Genomic DNA, 8,147 nt, shown 5'->3' with positions numbered 1-8,147 from the left:
TACTGGGGAAAAGTATTTCTATTTTTGTTTCCACAGAAAATGAAAAGATGTGGATTCCTTCCAGACTAATGTGGTTTGATCACACCAGACCGCCTGAAACAGAGTACAAGCTGATCCTACATTCCAAACAGCTGGACAAAACAGCCCTACAGACTACAGCTAGGATATCTGAATCTTCTTCGAATCCCCCAAGACAGCGCCCCTTACCAGCAGGAAGTAGTTTGGAAAGAACGACGCCCAAATTCCCAAATATTGTGTATAAATGTTTGTTTTCATTTAATTGGACTTTGTTATATAAAATTAAATAAAAAATACTCTATATGCATAAAAAAATAAATTATATAAATCAAAAAAAAAAAAAAAAGAAGAACAGACATCATGGTAGAAAAAAAAAAATAATGGCAAATCAAATCCAAGAACACATCAGAGAAATCATTCACCATGCCTAAGAAGGCTTCATCTCTGGAATGCAGGGATGGTTTAACATATGAAAATCTATCAATGTGATCCACCAAATAAACAAACTGAAAAGAAAAACCACATGATCAGCTCACTAGATGCTGAAAAAAGCCTTTGACAAAATTCAACACCTTTTCATGATAAAGGTCTTGGAGAGATCAGGGATAACAGGAACATACCAAAACATAATAAAAGCAATATACAGTAAACCAACAGCCAACATCAAACTGAATGGAGAGAATCAAGGCGATTCCTCTAAAATCAGAAACAAGACAAGGCTGCCTTCTCTCTCCATATCTCTTCAATACTGTACTTGAAGTTCTAGCTAAAGCAATAAGACAACAAAAGGAGATCAAGGGGAAACAAATTGGAAAGGAAGAAGTCAAATTGTCACTATTTGCAGATGTTATGATAGTTTACATAAATGACCCCCCCAAAAAAAAAACTTTACCAGGGAACACCTACAGCTGCTAAACACCTTCACACACAAGCAGGATACAAGATAAACTCAAAAAAAAAAAAAAATCAGTAACCCTACTACATACAGACAACAAAGGGACTGAGAAAGAAATCGGAGAAACATCACCCTTTACAATAGCCACAAACAACATAAAAGTATCTTGGGGTAACACTTACCAGACAAGTGAAAGACCTATATTGCAAGAACTTTGTGTCTTTAAAGAAATAAATTAAAGAAGATACCAGAAAATGGAAAGATCTCCCATGCTCTTGGATAGGTAGGATAAACACAGTAAAAATGGCAATATAGCCAAAAGAAATCTACAGATTCAATGCAACCCCCGTCAAAATCCCAGCACAATTCTTCACTGACCTTGAAAGGATAATAATCAACTTTATATGAAAAACAAAAGACCCAGGATAGCCAAAACAACCCTGTACAATAAAGGAACTTCATGAGGAGGCATCACCATCCCCGACTTCAAGCTCTACTATAGAGCTATAGTCCTGAAAACAGCTCGGTATTGGCACAAAAATAGAATGGAATCAAATCAAAAATCCTGATATTAACACACACACCTACAAACACCTGATTTTTGACAAAACATCTAAAAGTATACAATGGAAGGAGGAAAGCATTTTCAACAAATGGTGCTGGAACAACTGGATGATGGTGTGTACAAGACTGAAGATAGGCCCATGTCTATCACCATGCACAAAACTCAAATCCAAATAGATCCAAGACCTCACCATAAATCTAGCCACACTGAACTTCTTAGGAGAGAAAGTGGGAGGTACCCTTGAACAAATTGGTACAGGAAACCCTGTCCTGAACATAACCCCAGTAGCACAGACACTGAGATCTACAATTAATAAATGGGACCTCCTCAAACTTAGAAGCTTCTATAAAGCAAAGGACACAGTTGACAACACCAAATGGCAGCCCACAGACTGGGAAATGATTTTCACCAATCCTACATCTAACATAAGGCTGATCTCCAAAATATACAAAGAACTCAAGAAACTAGACAGCAAAATACCAAATAACCCTATTAAAAACTGGGGTACAGAACTGAAGAGAGAACGCTCAATAGAGGAAATCAAAAAGGCTGAAAGACACTTAAGAAAGTGTTCAACATCCTTAGCTATCAGGGAAATGCAAATCAAAACAACTCTGAGATACCATCTTACTCCTGACAGAATGGCTAAAATTAGACATGACAACTTATGCTGGAGAGGATATGAAGAAAGGGGAACACTCCTCCACTGCTGGTGGGAGTGCAAACTCATACAGCCATTTTGGAGATCAGTATGGTGACTTCCTCAGGAAAACGGGAATCAGTCTACCACAGGACCCCCACAATCCCATTCTTAAGCATATACCCAAATGATCCACATCCATGCAACAAAAACATCTGTTCAACTATGTTCGTAGCAGCATTATTTATAATAGCAAGAACCTGGAAGTAAACCAGATGGGAAGAATGGATAAAGAAGATGTGGCACATTTACACAATGGAATACTACTCTGCAGAAAAAAACAATGGAATCTTGAAATTCACAGGCAAATGTATGGAACTTGAAGAAAACATCCTTAATGAGGTATCCCAGTCACAAAAAGAGGAACATGGTATGTACTCACTCATATATGGATTTTAGACATAGAGCAAATGATCACCAGCCTATAATTCACACTGCCAGAGAAACTAGGATACAAGGAGGAATCTAAGAGATTCATACAAGGTCCCTCACAGAAGGGGAAAGGAACAAGATCTCCTGAGCATATTGGCAGTGGGGGGCAGTGAGTGGAGTGGAAGCTAGGAGAGAGAGAAGGGGAGGAGAGGAAAGCATGTGGGACTAGGAAGATTGAGTCAGGGGAGGAATAGATGACAGAGAGAGAGAGAGAGAGAGAGAGAGAGAGAGAGAGAGAGAGAGAGACCATAAAAGAGGGAGCTATTGTAGGTTTGAAGAGAAAACTGACTCTAGAGAAATATCCAGAGACCTACAAGACTGACCCCAACTAACAATTTGAGCAACAGTGGAAAGGCTACCATAAACACCCTTCCCTGATAATGAGATTTATGACTAACTTATCCACCATCATAGAGCCCTCATCTAGTAGCTGATGGAAACCGAAGCAGACACCCTCAGCTAAACTCTGAGCTGAACTGGAATCCAGATGCAGAGAGAGGAGACAAGACCAGGTCACAGAAACCCACAGAGACAGCTGACCTGAACAAGAAGGAGTCAATGAGCCCCCAGACTGACTGGGAAACCAGCGTTGGATTGACTCAGATCCCCTGAACATGGGTCTCAGTTAGAAGGCCTGGGCAATCTAAGGGACCTCTGACAGTGGAACCAGGATGTATCCCTGGTCCACAAAAGGACATCAGGAGCACATTCCCCATGGAGGGATATTCCCTTAACCTAGAGGCAGGAGGGAGGGCCTAGACCCTACTCCAAATAACTTGACAGATTTTGTTGATTCCTCCTGGAAGGTACCACCCTCCCTGTGGAGTGGAGGGGGTTGGGATGGAAAGGGGGATGAGAGGGAGGGACAGAAGGAGGGAGAGGTCCTGGGATCAATATGTAAAATAAGAATAAATAAAGAAATAAATAACCCAATTAGAATTCATGCTACATATGGCACCCAATGTGGAGTACGAAAAGAAAAAAAGAAAAGCTATTGGCATTGCTAGGGAAGGAAGAATCACTGATCTTTGAGGATGTGATCCCTGTGGATTGTCCTGCACCTAGACACAAGTAGGCATCACTAACTGAACTTAATGGGTTATCAAAATAATAATAATAATAATAATAATAATAATAATAATAATAATAATAAAAGACAACATGAAGTTAGGAAGGGGAACAGTATGTATACAATTATATTTCATTATAGACATGAATGGAATTATCAAACAATAATAAAACAGAATAAAATCAATTATTCTGACATCCCATAAAAAGACATTGTGATCCTCACTAGATACTTCCCAGAGAAAAATTAACTACTTTATTAGCAGATATTCAAAGTCTGCCAAAAGAAACAGAGAGGCATATTCAAGGAGGAAGCGGCCTATAGAAAAGCAGTGCTACCTTTAGGATTATGTGAAGTTCTCATACTTTAACTAACGATTTCATCCAACTAGTCACTCAGCACCATCTCCATTCCAAATATTGTCTTGGAGACTAAGAAGAGAAGTCTGACATTTGGTACCATAAAGGAGTCACAATCTTATTTTAAGACCTGCCATTGAGAAACATATTTAGGATTATGTGTCTAGATGCAAAATGAAATCGATGTTATCTGGTCTATTCAGAGAAGGAAGTCATAGCTACAAACATGGGTGTCTATCCCTGTGTTTATATGGGGGAGGTGACACAGCCTCATACAAGTGAAGCTGTAGTTGTCAATCCAGTTGAAATACTTACCCATGAGACATTAGAGAAGCAGTAGACTGCAGTGTCTGTGTCTGCAATGTATCAGGTCTAAATAGCATGATAACTGGGTTCTGGCACCATATTGAGGGGGATGTTAAAAGGGTTCTTGAGTGATGAATAGAATAATGGATATTTGGAGATTTAATAAGAGCAGACTTTAAAGTGAAGGAGGAACAAACTTTGTTTGGATGAGAATAACAAGCAAACACTTCCCTAGTTGAAGAGAGAAAGTAATGGGGAAAGGGCAATTCTTGTACCAAATTGTCTTATGGCCAAAATATGCAAAGCAAATATTTACACTATAAATTAAAATGCAAGCTAGAGAGAACAGAATCTACTGACAAAGTCAGCTAAAGCTTTATGAGCTACCTACCTAATAAATGTTACCCAACAACTATAAAGGTTGTAATCCCCTTACCATTATCAATAACACCACAGGAAACTCCATTACCATGATCATTGTTACTATAGCTGCTCTATTGAGTACCTATACCACTAGGTTAGACTAACAGCCATCATCTCAAATTCTACAGCATCACTATCGCATCGACATGCATTGATTCACCTAAGCCAGAGATAATAGTCATCCCCTCTCTATATGTAAGAAAACTAAAACTAAGTAAGAGTTAATGCCATTTGTTCATAAGCACAAATGACCACTAGATCGGGAGCGATTAGGTCTCTACATCACACTGGAGTTCCTGCCTTCAGAGGTGTTAAGAAAAATGTTAATGAATTTGACCTCACTTGTACGTCTTATAACATGCTTAGACTGCGAATGCTGAATCATTGTCTTGTTATTGATGAATTGAAAGTCAGAGAAGGTATGATTCCATGAAATGAGGCAGAAGACCACGGGATAGGAAAAGCAGAAGCAGCCTTCCTATGATATGATGTAACACAGCTTGTCAAGATATAGCATGGCTGTGAAGTGCTGAGAAACACCAGGTAATAGGGTACCTGGTGCATGCTTCAAGATATGATTGTACCTTTGTGGGCAAAGGCTTTAGGACAACTGTGAATTTCAGAGTAAAAAAGAATCAGTCTGCATATAGCTACATTTTCTGAACTGAAAATCTACTGCATACATGCAATGTAGAAAAGACATTGGCAGCTTTCTTCTCAAACACAGCTGCATATTTTGATTGAAGATAAGGTCTTTGAAAATAAAAGGCAAAAATGCTACCAACGCAAGTGTATACACACAATCACACAACCAAAAACTCATCCAAACAACAAATATTCACTAGATAGCTGCCATGCATGGCAAAGAAAAAAGCTTGCTTCAACTCTTTCAAATAATTCAGTGATTGTTTTACATGGTTATGGGTGACCATGGAGCAAGATGTTTTTAATCACTATATCAGAGTAATGTCAATGAGAAAGTTTGGAAGGTTAATTATTTCTGACTAAAGTCATCAGAAAAAGTTAGGAATGTGTGCATATATACATACATATATACATACATGACCAGTAATGTTTTAAGTGGGTAATTTCTTGTAATACACAGAACAATTCCTCCTGAGATAATGAAGAGGTTCGTGACCAAAGACCTATGACACAAGAAGAGAGATGGCCAAGCCACTCACTACATGACTGACACCAAGAAACTAACCCTGGAACAGACTAGGTAAAATGAAGTTTGACTCCCAAAGTACCTAAAAATGAAGTGAAAACAGACTCATAAATGATAAATATATTCCCTTTCAATCCACACAGTAAGTACCTCCCTGCCTTTCTCAGAAACTCCCATTTTTTTTTTTTTTTTGTGAATAACTCTGAATTTGCCATCATCCTAATGAAGTTGGTACATATTTTAAAAAATTAACTCTCCCAGTTTCACAATAATTTATCAGTAAATAATTTTCGATGAGGCAACAAGCATGTGCTATGGTTTCTAACACTTCATTTATTCTAAATCTTATTAGCTGTAATTCACACTTGGTTTATACAGGAAATGAGATCTATAAACCTCAGCTCTAGTGACTTTTTAATGATATACTCACTTCAATATACTCACTTCAAAATAAAGGAAGCTATCCTGTTTCCCCCCCCCCCCAATGGAGTCTTGGTACTTATCTTTGGATCTACCCACATACTATTAAGTAATATATTTATATTTTCTTCTGAGAGCCTGAGGCGGGGCCAAATATAGTTCAGAAAGCCATTATCTCGACTAAGTGAACAACGCACTGATGTTTATAGATAGAAATTAAGGCTTAAGGCTGAAAAAACACTCTGGAGCCCATAAAAAAAAAAAAAAAAAAAACCCTCCTGAAATCTGAGGTCTCAAATTCACCACAGTAAGACTTCAAAAAGCTGGGCATGGCGGCACATCGGCACATGCCTTTAACCCCAGCACTCTGCAGGCTGAGGCAGATGGATCTCTGAGTTCTAGGCCAGCCTGATCTACAGAGTGAGTTCCATTCATTGTTGAGTAAGCTTCATCCTCAACTAGACTTGTTGAAATTGGGCTTGATAAAGGCACATCTCAACAGCTGACATAATTTTTATATAAAAGCAAGAAGAAATGCATTTGATAAGGATTTTCATAATTAGGTTTATCCATCCTAAGATAGTTCTTAATATTATCTCAAAGTTCATTGTAAGAACCTAGCTGTTAATTTTCCAGTCTAATTCAGAGTCTCTGATCATAAAACCTCTGCAGAAGAGCATGGCTACTGAAAATTTAAAACAAAAAAAAATTAAATTCAACATACAATTCTCTTAAAATGAACTACCTTCTTATGGAAAAATCTCACTGTGGCCCTCCTGGATCTCAGGAGGCTGCTACTCCACCCACCCATCAGGGTCAGTCAATGAGAGATGTGGTAGTATTATAAAGCAATGTACAGATAAGTTTGAGCTGTAAATTTCTTAAAAGCAAGACCCTTTTCTATGTATGCCTGTAACCACCATACCTTCAAGGATTCATAGTAAATATTCTATATTCCATGTATTCATTGAATGAATAATGATCATATCAGTAGATCATTCAAACAATAGTCTATTCTCCCCAGAGCACCTACGATGATAAATTGTTTCCTAACATGGCTCTTCTGTTCATGTGGGACTGGCCTGAAGCTTTAAAATAAATAAATGTCGAGGCATGTCTAAAACCCGGGTTTTCTCATCCTGAGAGCAGCAGGCATTTGTCTGCCCCCCAACCTTGCCCAGGCAGACCCCAACAGTTAGGTACAGACATGTCCAGAAGCACATAGCAACACAGACCCCCAAGGAGGAACCAGCTGCTGCTTATCTATCTGATTGCTAAAACATCCTGGGATGGACTTTCTATATTTCCTTATAAGATTCCTTCACCTGGCCCCTAAGTATGCAAATAAAGTGCCCTCGATGTTCTTGCCCTTACCAAAGGCATACTAGTGCTAGACTCAACTGTCCATTCTTCCTAGGGAATGTTCCTTGACCCACTCCAAATAAACAAGCTGTCCACTGACACAGGGTATCTTTTTCCTGTTATACTTGCTGCCCCCAGGAATCTGGCCATACTATGACCAATACCTTCCCAACTTCCACCATACTGGAAATAAAATGCATACTTCTTTGCTTTACAAAGCCTGCTGGGCCTGCCTTGCTTTACTCTAGGTATCTCTCTGCTCCCCCCCCCACACACACACACACACCTTCCTTTCCTTCACATGTATCTTTGCTTTGGCTCAGAAAGTTTCATTCTTCTACCAGCTTTTGCACAAGCTGTTCTTGTCTCCAACTCAAATTCTTGTTGTCTTCCTAATATGTAGCTTAAGCCATTCCAAACTCAGAAT

The sequence above is a fragment of the Phodopus roborovskii genome, unplaced genomic scaffold, assembly GCF_943737965.1.
Source record: "Phodopus roborovskii unplaced genomic scaffold, PHOROB, whole genome shotgun sequence".
Classification (NCBI taxonomy): Eukaryota; Metazoa; Chordata; class Mammalia; order Rodentia; family Cricetidae; genus Phodopus; species Phodopus roborovskii.
The sequence above is the reverse complement of the archived record's forward strand: the minus strand, read 5'-3'. Positions refer to the sequence as shown.